General features: G+C 37.0%; 1 long non-coding RNA gene across 1 annotated transcript in view; it reads left to right on the forward strand.

Annotated features, from left to right (window-relative positions):
• LOC105483555 (uncharacterized) overlaps positions 1 to 2,196 on the forward strand; it is a 68,125-nt gene extending 65,929 nt beyond the window's left edge. The window contains exon 3 of the long non-coding RNA XR_988393.2: positions 2,070 to 2,196. This is a non-coding gene — a long non-coding RNA (uncharacterized lncRNA). The remainder of the gene's footprint in view (positions 1 to 2,069) is intronic.
• The last annotated feature ends 10,335 nt before the right edge of the window (positions 2,197 to 12,531 follow it).

A 12,531-nucleotide genomic window follows, 5' to 3' on the forward strand; every position in this document is an offset into this window, starting at 1 on the left:
GCCTGAAGGCCAGAAAGCTACATTGCCCAAATAGAAAAGATGGCAACCCACCTCTTCCTCTGGAAGCTTCATTCCAGGAAGGTTTGAAACCTCTCTAAGCAGGATAACACCAATGGGGTTAGCTGGAGACCCCAGTTGAGAGATCCCACCCAGTGAGGAGAAACAAGACTGGGGACTGATTTTAAATAGCAGTCTGGCCACATTTTTGTGGAGCAGCTATTCTATGCTGGGAGTCTGCTTCAGCTGCCAGCTTCCAGTCACCAAGCTTTTTCTTTTTTGTTTTTTTTTTTTTGAAAGTGTTTATTTCTCTTGCATGTTTGAAGGATATTTTTGCTAGACATAGTATTCTAGGATAAAAGTTTTTCCTTTGGCATTTTAAATATGTTATGTCACTCTCTCGGCCTGTGAGGTTTCCAATGACAAGTCTGCTGTTAGACATGTTTGACCTCCATTGTAATTGTTTGCCTTTTCCTTGTTGCTTTCTCGAGGATTCTTTCTTTACCCTTGACCTTTAACAGTTTGACTGTCAAATGTCTTGAGGTAGTCTTCTGTGAGTTAAATCTGCTTAGTATTCTATAACCTTCTTGTACTTGAAAATTTGTATGTATTTCAGGTTTGGGAAGTTCTCTATTATTATACCTCTGAGTAAACTTTCTGCTTTTATCTCTTTCTATACCTTCTCTTTAAGGCCAATAACTCTTAGATTTTCCATTTTTAGACTATTTTCTATATCTTGTAGGTATACTTTCTTCTTCTTCCTTTTTTCTTTTGTCTCCTCTTACTGTGTGATTTCAAATAGCCTGTCTTCAAGCTCACAAATTCTTTCATTTGTTTGATCAATTCCGCTGGTAAGTTAATTCTGATGTATACTTCAGTATGTTAATTTTCTTTTTCAACTCCAGAATTTCTGCTTGAATATTTTCAGTTATTTCAATCTCTTTGTTAAATTTACCTGATAGAATTCTGAATTTCTTCTCTGTGTTAGTTTGAATTTCACGGAGATTCCTCCGAACTGCTATTTAGAATTCTCTTCCTCCACGGTCACATTTCTCTGTTTTCCGAAGATTGGTCCCTGATGCCTTATTTAGTTCATTTGGTAAGGTCATGTTTGCCTGGATGGCCTTGATGCTTGTGGGTATTTGTTGATGTCTGGGCATTGCAAAGTTAAGTATTTATTGTACCTTTTGCAGTCTGGCTATTTGTACATATTCTTTTTAGAAAGGCTTTCCAGGTATTTGAAAGAGCTTGGGTGCTGTAATCTAAATTTTTGGTCATCACAGTTATGTCCACATCGGGGGCACTCCAAACGTAGTGATGCTTGTCTCTTGCAAACTCACATACGTACTGCCTTGGTGGTCCTGGATAAGACCCGGAAGAATTATCTGAATTACCAAGCAGAGATTCTTGTTCTTTTTCCTTACTTTACCCAAATGAACAAAATCCCTCTCTTTATGCTGAGCTGTCTAGAACTGAGAGAAAAGTAACACAAGCATCTCTACGTCCACCACCATTGGGACTGTGTTGCATCAGATCTGAAGACAGCATGGTACTTGCTCTCACCCAAGACATGTGGTAACCACTGCCTGACTACCACCTATATGTACTCAAGACCTTAGGGATGTCTCCTGTCCTTTAATTTGGCCAGCCAACCTCTGGGCCCAGTCAGGTCTAGGGATGCCATCTGGCAACCAAAGCCTAGAGTTGGAAACCTTAGCAACCTATTTGTTTCTCTATTCTGCTGTGGCTGAGCTGACCCCCAGCCCATAAGACAAAGTTCATCCTACTCCTCTTTCCCCTTTCCACAAGGAGAGGAGTCTCACCTGATAGCCACCATAGCCCCACACCCACAGTAGACACTACCTGGTCACTGCTGATGTTGACACCAGCCAGTTCTGAGTCCCTCCCTATAGGGCAGTGGGCTCCCCTATGGCCCAGGAAAGGTCAAAAAATGCCATCCAAGAGCCAAGGCCTGGAATCACAACATGGTTGGTGCCCTACCCAACTGTGGCTGAGCTGGTAACCAAGCTGCAAAACAAATTCTCATTTACTCTTCCCTCTCCTTTCCTCAGGCAGAAGGAATACCTCCCTTTGGCCACCACATGCAAATGTGCTGGATCACTTCTAAAGCCAGTGTGTCCGGAATTGGTGGGTTCTTGGTTTCACTGACTTCAAGAATGAAGCGGCAGAACCTCATGGTGAGTGTTACAGTTCTTAAAGATGGTGTGTCCGGAGTTTGTTCCTTCAGACATTCAGATGTGTCTGGAGCTTCTTCCTTCTGGTGGGTTCCTGGTCTCACTGTCAGGAGTGAAACTGCACACCTTCGCGGTGAGTGTTACAGCTCTCAAAGGCAGCACCTCTGGAGTTGTTCGTTCTTCCCGGTGGGTTTATGGTCTCATTCAGGAGCGAAGCTGCAGACCTTCCCGGTGACTGTTACAGCTCATAAAGGCAGCGTAGACCCAAAGGGTGCGCAGCAGCAAGATTTATTGCAAAGAGTAAAAGAACAAAGCTTCCACAGTGTGGAAGAGGACACCAGCCAGTTACCAGTGGCCGCCTCAGGCAGCCTGCTTTTATTCCCTTGTCTGACCCCACCCACATCCTGCTGATTGGTCTATTTTACAGAGCGCTGATTGGTCCATTTTGACAGAGTGTTGATTGGTGCGTTTACAATCCTTAAGCTAGACAGAGTCACAGAGTGTTAGCTAGATACAGAGTTGGCTAGACACAGAGTACTGATTGGTGTATTTACAAACCCTCAACTAGACACAGAGTGCTGATTGGTACATATATAATCCTTGAGCTAGACACAGAGTGCTAGATGGAAAAGTTCTCCAAGTCTCTATGAGACTCTGTGTCTAGGTTAGCTAGACACAGAGTTAGCTAGATACAGAGTACAATTGGTGTATTTACAAACCTTGAGCTAGACACAGAGTGCTGATTGGTGTATTTATGATTCTCTAGCTATACATAAAAGTTCTCCAAGTCCCCACTAGATTAGCTAGATACAGAGTGCTGATTGGTGCACATACAATCCTCCAGCTAGATATAAAAGTTCTCCAGGTCCCCATCTGCTCAGGAGCCCAGCTGGCTTCACCTATTGGATCCTGCTCAGGGGCTGCAGGTGGAGCTGCCCGCCAGTCCAGAGCCGAGCCTGCACTCCTCAGCCCTTGGGCTGTGATGCGATCAGGCGTCAGGGAGCAGGGGGTGGCACCCTTCCTGGAGGCTTGGGTGGCACAGGAGCCCACCTCAGCGGGAAGCTCAGACTTGGAGTTGCCTGGAGGTAGCTAAGGCCCAGCAAGAATTTGAGCACAGCACTGCAGGCTGGCACAGCTGGGGGACCCGGAGCAACCTCCGCAGCTGCTGGCCCCGGAGCTAAGCCTTTCACTGCCCTGGGCCTGCGACGCCTGCTGGCCCGCTCAGTGTGCGGGCCCTCCTAGTCCATGCCCACTTCCACTGGAACTCGCACTGGCCAGGGAGCACGGCAGGCAGCCCCAGGTCCCGCCGTTGTCTCTCCCTCCACACCCCCGGGCAAGCAGAGGGAGGCAGCTGCGGCCTCAACCAGTCCAGAGAGGGGCTCCCATGGTGCCCTGACAGGCTGAAGGGCTCCTCAAGTGCAGCCAGAGTGGAGGCCAAGGCCGAGGAGGCGCTGAGAGTAAGGGCTGCTAGCACATTTGTCACCTCTCACCAGCACATTTGTGAGTCTCACCCAAGGCCCATAGTGAGTACTGCTGGGTATCACTGATGATTATTTAGAGCCCAGAAGGTCTTTATTAGGATAGGCCCCAAGGATTCTTTAGTTTCCTGCCCAAACTGGGTTGTTTCCTTCAAGGCTTCAGGTTGTTTTCTGGCTAAAAGTGTGTCTAGAGGTTTCATTCAGGAGCTAGCCTGGAATAGGGACTAAGGACTCTGCCAACTGCCCTATCCTACTGTGACTGAGCTGGTATCCAAGTTATAAGACAAAGTCCTCTTTACTCTTCCCTCGCCTTTTCTCAAGCAAAGAAAAGTAGTTTCCTCTGGAGCTGTGGGCTGCACAGCCTGAGATTTGGGGAGGGGGTGGCACAAGCAGTCTGTGGTTGCCCCAGCTGGTATTTCATTGAGTCATGGAACCACCAAATCCACTGGCTCCAAGCCCAGCACAGCATGAGGACTTGCCCAATAATTGCAATCCTTAAGGGCTAGCATGTCTTTCAAGTTTGTTTACTAACCCAGAGTACTTTTGCCCATGGTGGCAAGGCTTGCTGAAACTCAGGTTCTGAGTACTGGGATGGACAATTGCTCTGGTTAGAGCTAAGGCTCCTTTTCTCTGCTTGAAGAGAGGAGAGGAAATAGTAAAGAAGACTTTGTCTTGCAACTTAGAAACCAACTCAGTCACAGTAGGATAGGGCAGTGGGCAGAGTTCTGAGGTCCCCATTCCAGACCACTAAATGCTCCCTCTGTGAGTTCCAGATAAATTCTGCCTAATGCTATTTTCCACTGTGATAGAACTGCATGGAGCTTCAATGCAAAGTCCTCCAATTTCCGTACTCTACTTTTTCTAAGCCCAGAGATTCTCTCTGTGTGCCATGCAGCCGTTGCTTGAGGACTGGGGAGGGGAGGCACTGGCAATTCAAGACACTTTTCTACCCTTTTCAGTGCCTTTTCCTGAGACATGAAGTTAAAACCAAGGACTGTGATTTCTCACCTGATTTTGGTCTTTATAAAGATACCTTTTGTGTGTGTGTGTGGATAGTTGTTCAATTTGGTATTCCTGTGGGGAGGAAGAACTTCTAGTGAAGTTCTATTCTCTAGAAGGCTTCTATCTAGACATTTTCCTCCACATTTTTTTTAAACTATTATTCTCTTCATCTCCTCTGTCCTATTTTAGTTCAGAACACTGCCATCTCTCAAGTCTTGTTATAGCAGCCTTTTAATTGATCTACCTTAATTTTCATAACCTAGCCCATCTTTCATTTGCAGCCAAATAATATTTGTCACTGTAATTCTGATTACATCAACCTCTTTCTTAAAATTCATCACAACCTTTAACATTGTCTACAAGACAATTTCATTGTCATGTCTACAAGACCATTTCTTTGTCATAACGAACCACTCACTATCTACTGTCCATGCTCAAGCTACACCAGATGTCTTTATGTTGCTTGACCCCCTCCGTTATTTATTTCTTCCAGGAACTTCCACATTCGATTTCCTTTTTTAAAACTCTCTTATTTTTCCATCAATTCAATATATCCGAAGTAAATCATGTAATAACCCTCCTCCCAACTTATTCTCCTGAATTTTCCATCCTAGTTATGAAAATGTCTATTTACTACTGGGAGCAATCCTAGATTTTTCTCATTACCACATTTCACAATTTTTATGGAAAATGTGTCCCTTTAAGTTCTACACTCAAAATATTTATGCATGTTATCTTCTCTCTTTCTCACTGATTTTTAGATCAGTTTTATTCATATATAATTAACATAACATACAAGTCCACATTTAAAGTATACATTTTAAATTATTTTAGCATATTCACAGAACTGTACAATCATCACTACAATCAAAAGAGTGTGTTTTTGAAACAATATTTTCTTAACACCAAAAAGAAATTCTGCACCTAACAGTAATTTCTCCCCATTTCTTCCCAACGTCACCTGTCCTAAAAATATTTCTTATGATTTGGTAGAACATCTAAGATATCTGTTGCCTAAATCAAGTTAGCAAAGCTTTAGATCCATATTTTCTTATACAAGTTTTAGCTATTGCATTACATTTTAGTAAATGTAATGTCTTCGAGAAATCACCACACTGATTTCTACAATGGCTGAACTAATTTACACTCTCACCAACAGTATATAAATGTTTCTGTTTTCTTCTCTACAGCCTCACAGTGCCAGCATCTGTTACTTTTTGACTTTTTAGTAATAGCTATTCTGACTGGTGTGGTATCTCATTGTGGTTTAATGTTTTAATTTAATTTTTATAAGTGGCATAAGTTAGGGTCCAATTATTATTTTTTGCATGTAGATATCCAGTTGTTCCAGCATCAATTTTTGAAGACATTATTTTTTCCCCATTGAATAGTTTTGATGCTCTTTACAAAATTCAGTTGACAATAAATGTGAGAACTTATTTCTGGACTTTAAATTCTCTACTATAGGTTTTGTTGATCTTTATGTCATTAACACACTCTCCTGATTATTGAAGTTTTTAATATTATAGGAGCCTTCGAAATTGGAAAATGTGTCTTCCAAATTTGTTCTTCATATTCAATATTTATTTGGCTACTCTGGGCCCTTTGATTTGTGCATGTGAATTTCATAATCTAACTATCAATTTCTGTAAAGAAACCAGTTGGTATTTTGATAAAGCTAGCACTGAGTTTGAAGATAAATTTACAGAATATTTCCATCTTAACAATATTAAGTCATCTGCTTCTTAAAATGGATATCTTTCTATTTATTTGGAGCTGCTCACATTTCTTATGATATATTGAAGTTTTCAGATAATAAGATTTGCATTTATTTTGTTAAATGTATTGTTCGTTTTTGTGCTGTAATAAATTGTATTGTTTTCTTTTTCCTTCCTTCCTTCCTTCCTTCCTTCCTTCCTTCCTTCCTTCCTTCCTTCCTTCCTTCCTTCCTTCCTTCCTTCTTCTCTTCTCTTCTCTTCTCTTCTCTTCTCTTCTCTTCTCTTCTCTTCTCTTCTCTTCTCTTCTCTTCTCTTCTCTTTCTTTTTCTTGGAGACAGATTCTCCCCCTTTGTCACCTAGGCTAGAGTGATATGGCACGATTTCAGCTCACTGCAACCTCCACCTCCCAGGTTCAAGTGATTCTCGTGCCTCAGCCTCCCAAGTAGCTGAGACTACAGGCGTGCACCATCATGTGCAGGTAAAGTTTGCGTGTGTGTATTTTTAGTAGAGACAGGGTTTCACCATGTTGCCGAGGCTGGTCTTGAACTCCTGAGCTGAGGCAATCCACACTCCTTGGCCCCCCAAAGTGCTAGGACTATAGGCTTGAGCCACGACACCTGACCGGTATTGTTTTCTTAATTGCACTTTCAGATTGTACATGGCGATTATAGAAACTGTTTCTGTATAATTTTACAAGTATTTAAAATATTGTATATTACATAAAAACACAATCATTTTATACATTTTTCTTGGATCCTGCAAACTAGCTGAACTCATTCATTAGGTCTAATAGTTTTTCATAAAATCCTCAGGATTTTGTATGTACAAGATGAGGTCATTTGTGAATAGTTTTATTTTTTTTTTTATTTTCCAATTTGAATACTTTTTAAGAGTTGCTAATTATCTTGGTTAGAACCCCTAGTGTAACATTTACTAGAAATGTAGCAAATTGACACATTTATCTTGTTCCTAACCTTAGGAGGAAAGCTTCCGGTCTTTCACCATCAAGTGTGATTTTATCTGTGAGTTTTCAAGGTGCACTATTATATTCAGGATGTTTTCTCTTATTCCTGATTGGTTCAGTGATTTTTTAAATGATAAAATGCGTTGAATTTTGCCAAATTCTTACTCTGTGCCTATTGAGATAATCATGCCGTTTTTGTCTTGTATTTATTGATATGGTGCATTTCAATAATTCATTTAAGTTAAGCTGATGTTGCATTGCTGAAATACATTCCACTTGGTCATATTGTGTAATCCTTTTCATATTCTTCTAGATTCTATGTAGTAATATTTTTTGAGGATTTTTGCATCACTGTTCATAAAATATTAATCTATAGCTTTCTTCTCAGGATAACAGTGGCCTCATAAAAATAGCAGGGTTTTTTTTTTGTTTGTTTTTGTTTTTGGAAGGGTTTGCAAAGAAGTTATACTGATTCTTAATAAAATATTGGTAGAATTTACAATGAAACTATCTGGGCAATGAGCTTTCCAGTGGAATGTTGTAAAATTGCTAATTCAATTGAATTTTTGTTACAGATCTATTTCTATTTTACATCATTTATTGAGTCAAATTCTGTATTTTGTGTCTATGAATTTATTGATTTAATCTAAGTTTTCTAAATTTTGGCATAGTTTTTCTCTGAGTATCTTCTTAGTATCCCTTTTCACCCTTGTAAGGTTGGTAATAATATATGATCTTTCATTTCTGATTTTAGAAATTTGAATTTTCACTTTCTTTATAAGTCTAATTTAAATTTGCCAAATTTATTCATAAACTTATATATAGTTATATATATAAACAATCATCCATTTCATTAATTTTCACTCTAATCTTCATTTATTGTACCATCTGCTTTCTAATAATTTAGCTTGTCTTATATTTCTAGTTCATTAAGATTGTTTTAAAACCTTTTTTATTTTTTAAAATAGCTTTTTTACCATTTTCAATTTTCCTCTAATCTCTATTTTAACTACATCCTATATCTTGATCTGTTTTGTTTTCATTGTCATTCATCCCAGGTATTTTATAATTTACCTTATGTTTTTTCCTTTTGTAACTTAGGAATATGATTTTTTTTTATTGCCAACGTATTTGTGGATTTTGGAAATTTCTTTCATTTAATTATCTCTGATTTTATTCCACTGTGATCAGGGTAACACTTTTGTATGATACCAACTTTTTAAATTTTATTGAGACTTATTGTTTGGCCAGTGTATTGCATATTTCTGTAGAACAACATTGCATGTACATTTGAGAGAAGGTATATTCTGCAGTTGTTAGGTGGTGTTCCATATATATTATTGAGTTCTAGTTGGTTTGTAGTGTTGTTGAAGTCATCTGTTATTTTGTTGATCATCTGCCTAGTAGTTTTATTAACGAAGGTAGGGTTTTGAAGTCTTCAACTACTATTGTACTCTTCCTTCAATTCTGTTAGTTTTTGCATCCTATATTTTGGAGTTTTCCTTTGTTGTTTGGTGCATATATTTTTTTACACCTTTCTGATGGATTGACTATTTCATCATTATAGAATGTACTTCTTTTGCTCTAGTTAAAATGTTTGACTTAAAGTCTATCTTATCTGCCACTAGTATAAGCACTGCAGCTTTCTTATGGTTGCTGTTTACATAATATCTATTTTTCTATCCTTTTGCATTCCACTTCTGGTGTTTTTATTCTAAAGGATGTCTCTTGTAAAAAGCATATAATTGAATTCTCTTTTTATAATCCTATTTGGCAATGTTAGTCTTTTGATTCTATTTTTTTATCCTTTGACTGTAATGTTATTATTGATACAGTTGGATTTACTTTTTGTCCTTTTGCTTTTATTTTCTCTATACCTGATACCATCTTTTTTTCTGTTCTTTTTATTACTTTCTTTGGCATAGCAAATATTTTCTAGTGTAACATTTTACTTCTTTATATATATATGTTGTTATTTTCTTAGTTCTCTCAGACTTACCATATATATCTAGATTTTCAGAATCTACAAATCTCTGCTATTGTAATTGCAGTAAAATAAAGAAATGTAACTCCTATGAACCTCTTCTTCATCTTCCCTGCTTTTCTGCTATTACATCATAAAGAGTGCATCTATGCATGCTGTGTTTCAAATAAAGGCAGTTTCTTTAGGAAACACTTCAGAACTCTTTTTGGTCTTATAATTTGCATATACACTTGGGGGAAAAAAATCTCTGGGCTACTTTTCCAGAGCTGGGATTAGGTAAAGTGACCCACTACTATTGATATGATGCCAACGCTTCATGAGTAGCATTTTAGAGGGACGGTAATCCCTGGTCTTCTTGGCTTTCATCTAGTGTGAAACCTCTACCCTATGAGCAATTTGGGATATGACCAATCAATGTCACAATATTCTCAATCTACCATTGTGAGGGCTAGAACCTCTGCTCTAGAAGTGGGTATTTGGTGGAGAAATGAAGTCCAGCCTCTTAGCAGCACTCACCTAAAATTCAGCCTCTGAAACACTGTAGCTGCAAGAGAACAAATGAAAAATTCTGGGGGCCTGCCCTTCCTAGCGAGATAACACAACCCTTGACTGAGAAATGGTGAGAAAGGGAGCTTCGTCATTTTGTCCACCCTGCTTGTTCTGCAGTTTCTATAAATGTTCAGCATAAGCATAAGCTGAAAGGCTTTGAACAGGTTGTGTTGTATCCAATATTCCACTGACTCTCATTGTTATTACTATTTATACTAATTAGAACTCTAATTGGACTAATTCTGTTATTTTTTCTCACCTTAGATTCCTATTATCTTCCCCATACTGTAATATCGTTTTCTAAATGTAGATTTGTTATTATCCCATTCATTAATATTTTGCTTTATCCTGAAATATTATTTCCTTTGAACTACGATAACATGCATCTATACTCCTTCAGAAGTAATGTAATTTCACCATTTTGATGATTATTTATACAAGCAGAAATTGTTTTCTTCACTATGGGCTCCCCCAAAAATATTATTTTAGTATTAAACTTATCAGGATGTCTGTGAATAATTTATAAAAATGTCTGTCTTCCATCTTAACTATAAATTCTTATAGTTTGTTATATAATAACTTGAATTTATAAATATTAAAAATAGTATGAAGTAATCATACTCCATAGCTATTTCCTTTTTTTTCCCATATATTCACCAAAAAGCACAGCGTATGCATTCAATAAATGTTTACTGAAAAAATAATTGAAAGTCAGTCAAGAGACAAGGTAGTGAAGAAAATATTTACGTATTTAAAATAATGTATTTTTATCTCATTTTTTCAGAATCATAAAATTTAAAGAATATAAGAGGCTTCAAATATCAAGCAGGCTCCAATCAGCTTACTAACATTTCTTACTTTGTGAACTTCTTAACTGTACACAATGAGAAATGTATTTCCACTTATGAAGGGCATTCCAGATTTTGGAATCCTAATTACTCAGAAGTTCTGTTGTTAAACGATAATCTGTCTTCATATAGCTACAGTTCATTGATATTTGTTTCACTTACTGAAGACACTATAATATGCTAGATTTTAAATTTATGTAATTTATTGTAGCAAGTTTATAATTTATTGTAGCAAGATCCCTATTGAAGCTGTTTTTTGACAATTTTTGTACATCTATTTAGTGACTTAGAAACAACACCAAAGCCATTATTTATGAAAAAAATATTTGAAAAATTGGATCTCATTATCTGTTCTGTAAAATTTCAGAGAAAAGAAACTGTTCTGTATAATACTATAATGATGGTAACATGTCATTATGAATTCATCATACCTACAAAATTTACAGTGCTGAGAGCAAAGCTTAAGTAAATTATGGACTGAATGGTAATAATGGATAAGTGTTGGTTAATCTGTGGTAAAAATATACTCCTCTGTTGCGTGATATGGTCATTGAAGAGGCTGTGGAAGTGTGTATAATACAGTTTTTTAAAAATGAAACTAACTTTGAGGTAAGAAAACCAACACGTATATATGATAGTGCTTTTGAGGATTATATGTTCTTGACTGAAGTAGAGATTCAGATTTGGATAAAGAGTAAATAACATTTTATTTTAAGCTTCTTGAGTTTCTCAACACATTGTTCTATTTTATGTCTGGTATAATTGTCTACTCTAATCTTCTTAAAATACTACTACTCCAACATTTGCACTCCTCTTGAAATTTTACATACTTAATGAAGATTCTTTCCAAAAAAGAAAAGTACAATTATAATTATTATTCTTAAATTATTGGGTACAGTTTGTGAAACATGACTTTTTATTTTTATTTTTCTATTCAAAAATGCATAGTAATCTAACCTTGAAAAATTTACGTGTATACCACAGTGTACCTAATATTCAGTTTTGCCTTTTTATTATGTTAACTAATTATAATTTTATATTATTTTCCCTGAGTTTCAAAAAAGAAACTCTTTGATTGTTACTTTATCAAGTCAATGTTCTTTCTGCAGGATTACATTACAATACAATACAAGAGCATGAGATAGGCTTTCATTCCTGCTCAGAAACTGAAATCAAAATCTAGGCAAACTATTAGTCACCTTGTTATCATATTTGTTTTCCAACATTCCCTCATGAGAGGTATTGAGCACTGTCACAAATTATAAATGTTTAACCATTACTAATAATTTTAATACACATTTCAGTTTTGAGAAGGAGTCTTAGATTAGGTCATGGCCAAATTTAAATGTATTCTATATCAGTTTTAGAGAAGTTCACAGCATCTGCTAGAGCAATCTGGAAGAAAGGAAATTTAAAAATAATACTGGTAACAACAAGAACATTCAAAAATATACAGATAGAAACTAAAAGTCTAATAAGACTTTCTATGTAGTTGTCTGCAATCATACATAAAACTTTCACAGATAATAATTTAGTAATTCATTAATTCACCAGAAAAACAGAGTCTCCTAAAGACAGCATCAAAGGCAGGCCAATCTGTGAGGATTTTTGTTTCCTCTGAAATGGACTTCATATGAAGTTAATTCTGAGACATCTAGGACTAGATAGAAAACATATACCTGTACATTATACATACATATTATGTGTATCTCTCTATATAAGATATTGTGTATGTATGTATTATATATGCATATACATATATACGTTAAATATATATAGTCTATGAGAAAATAATT

The sequence above is a fragment of the Macaca nemestrina genome, chromosome 8 (assembly GCF_043159975.1).
Source record: "Macaca nemestrina isolate mMacNem1 chromosome 8, mMacNem.hap1, whole genome shotgun sequence".
NCBI classification, from domain to species: Eukaryota; Metazoa; Chordata; class Mammalia; order Primates; family Cercopithecidae; genus Macaca; species Macaca nemestrina.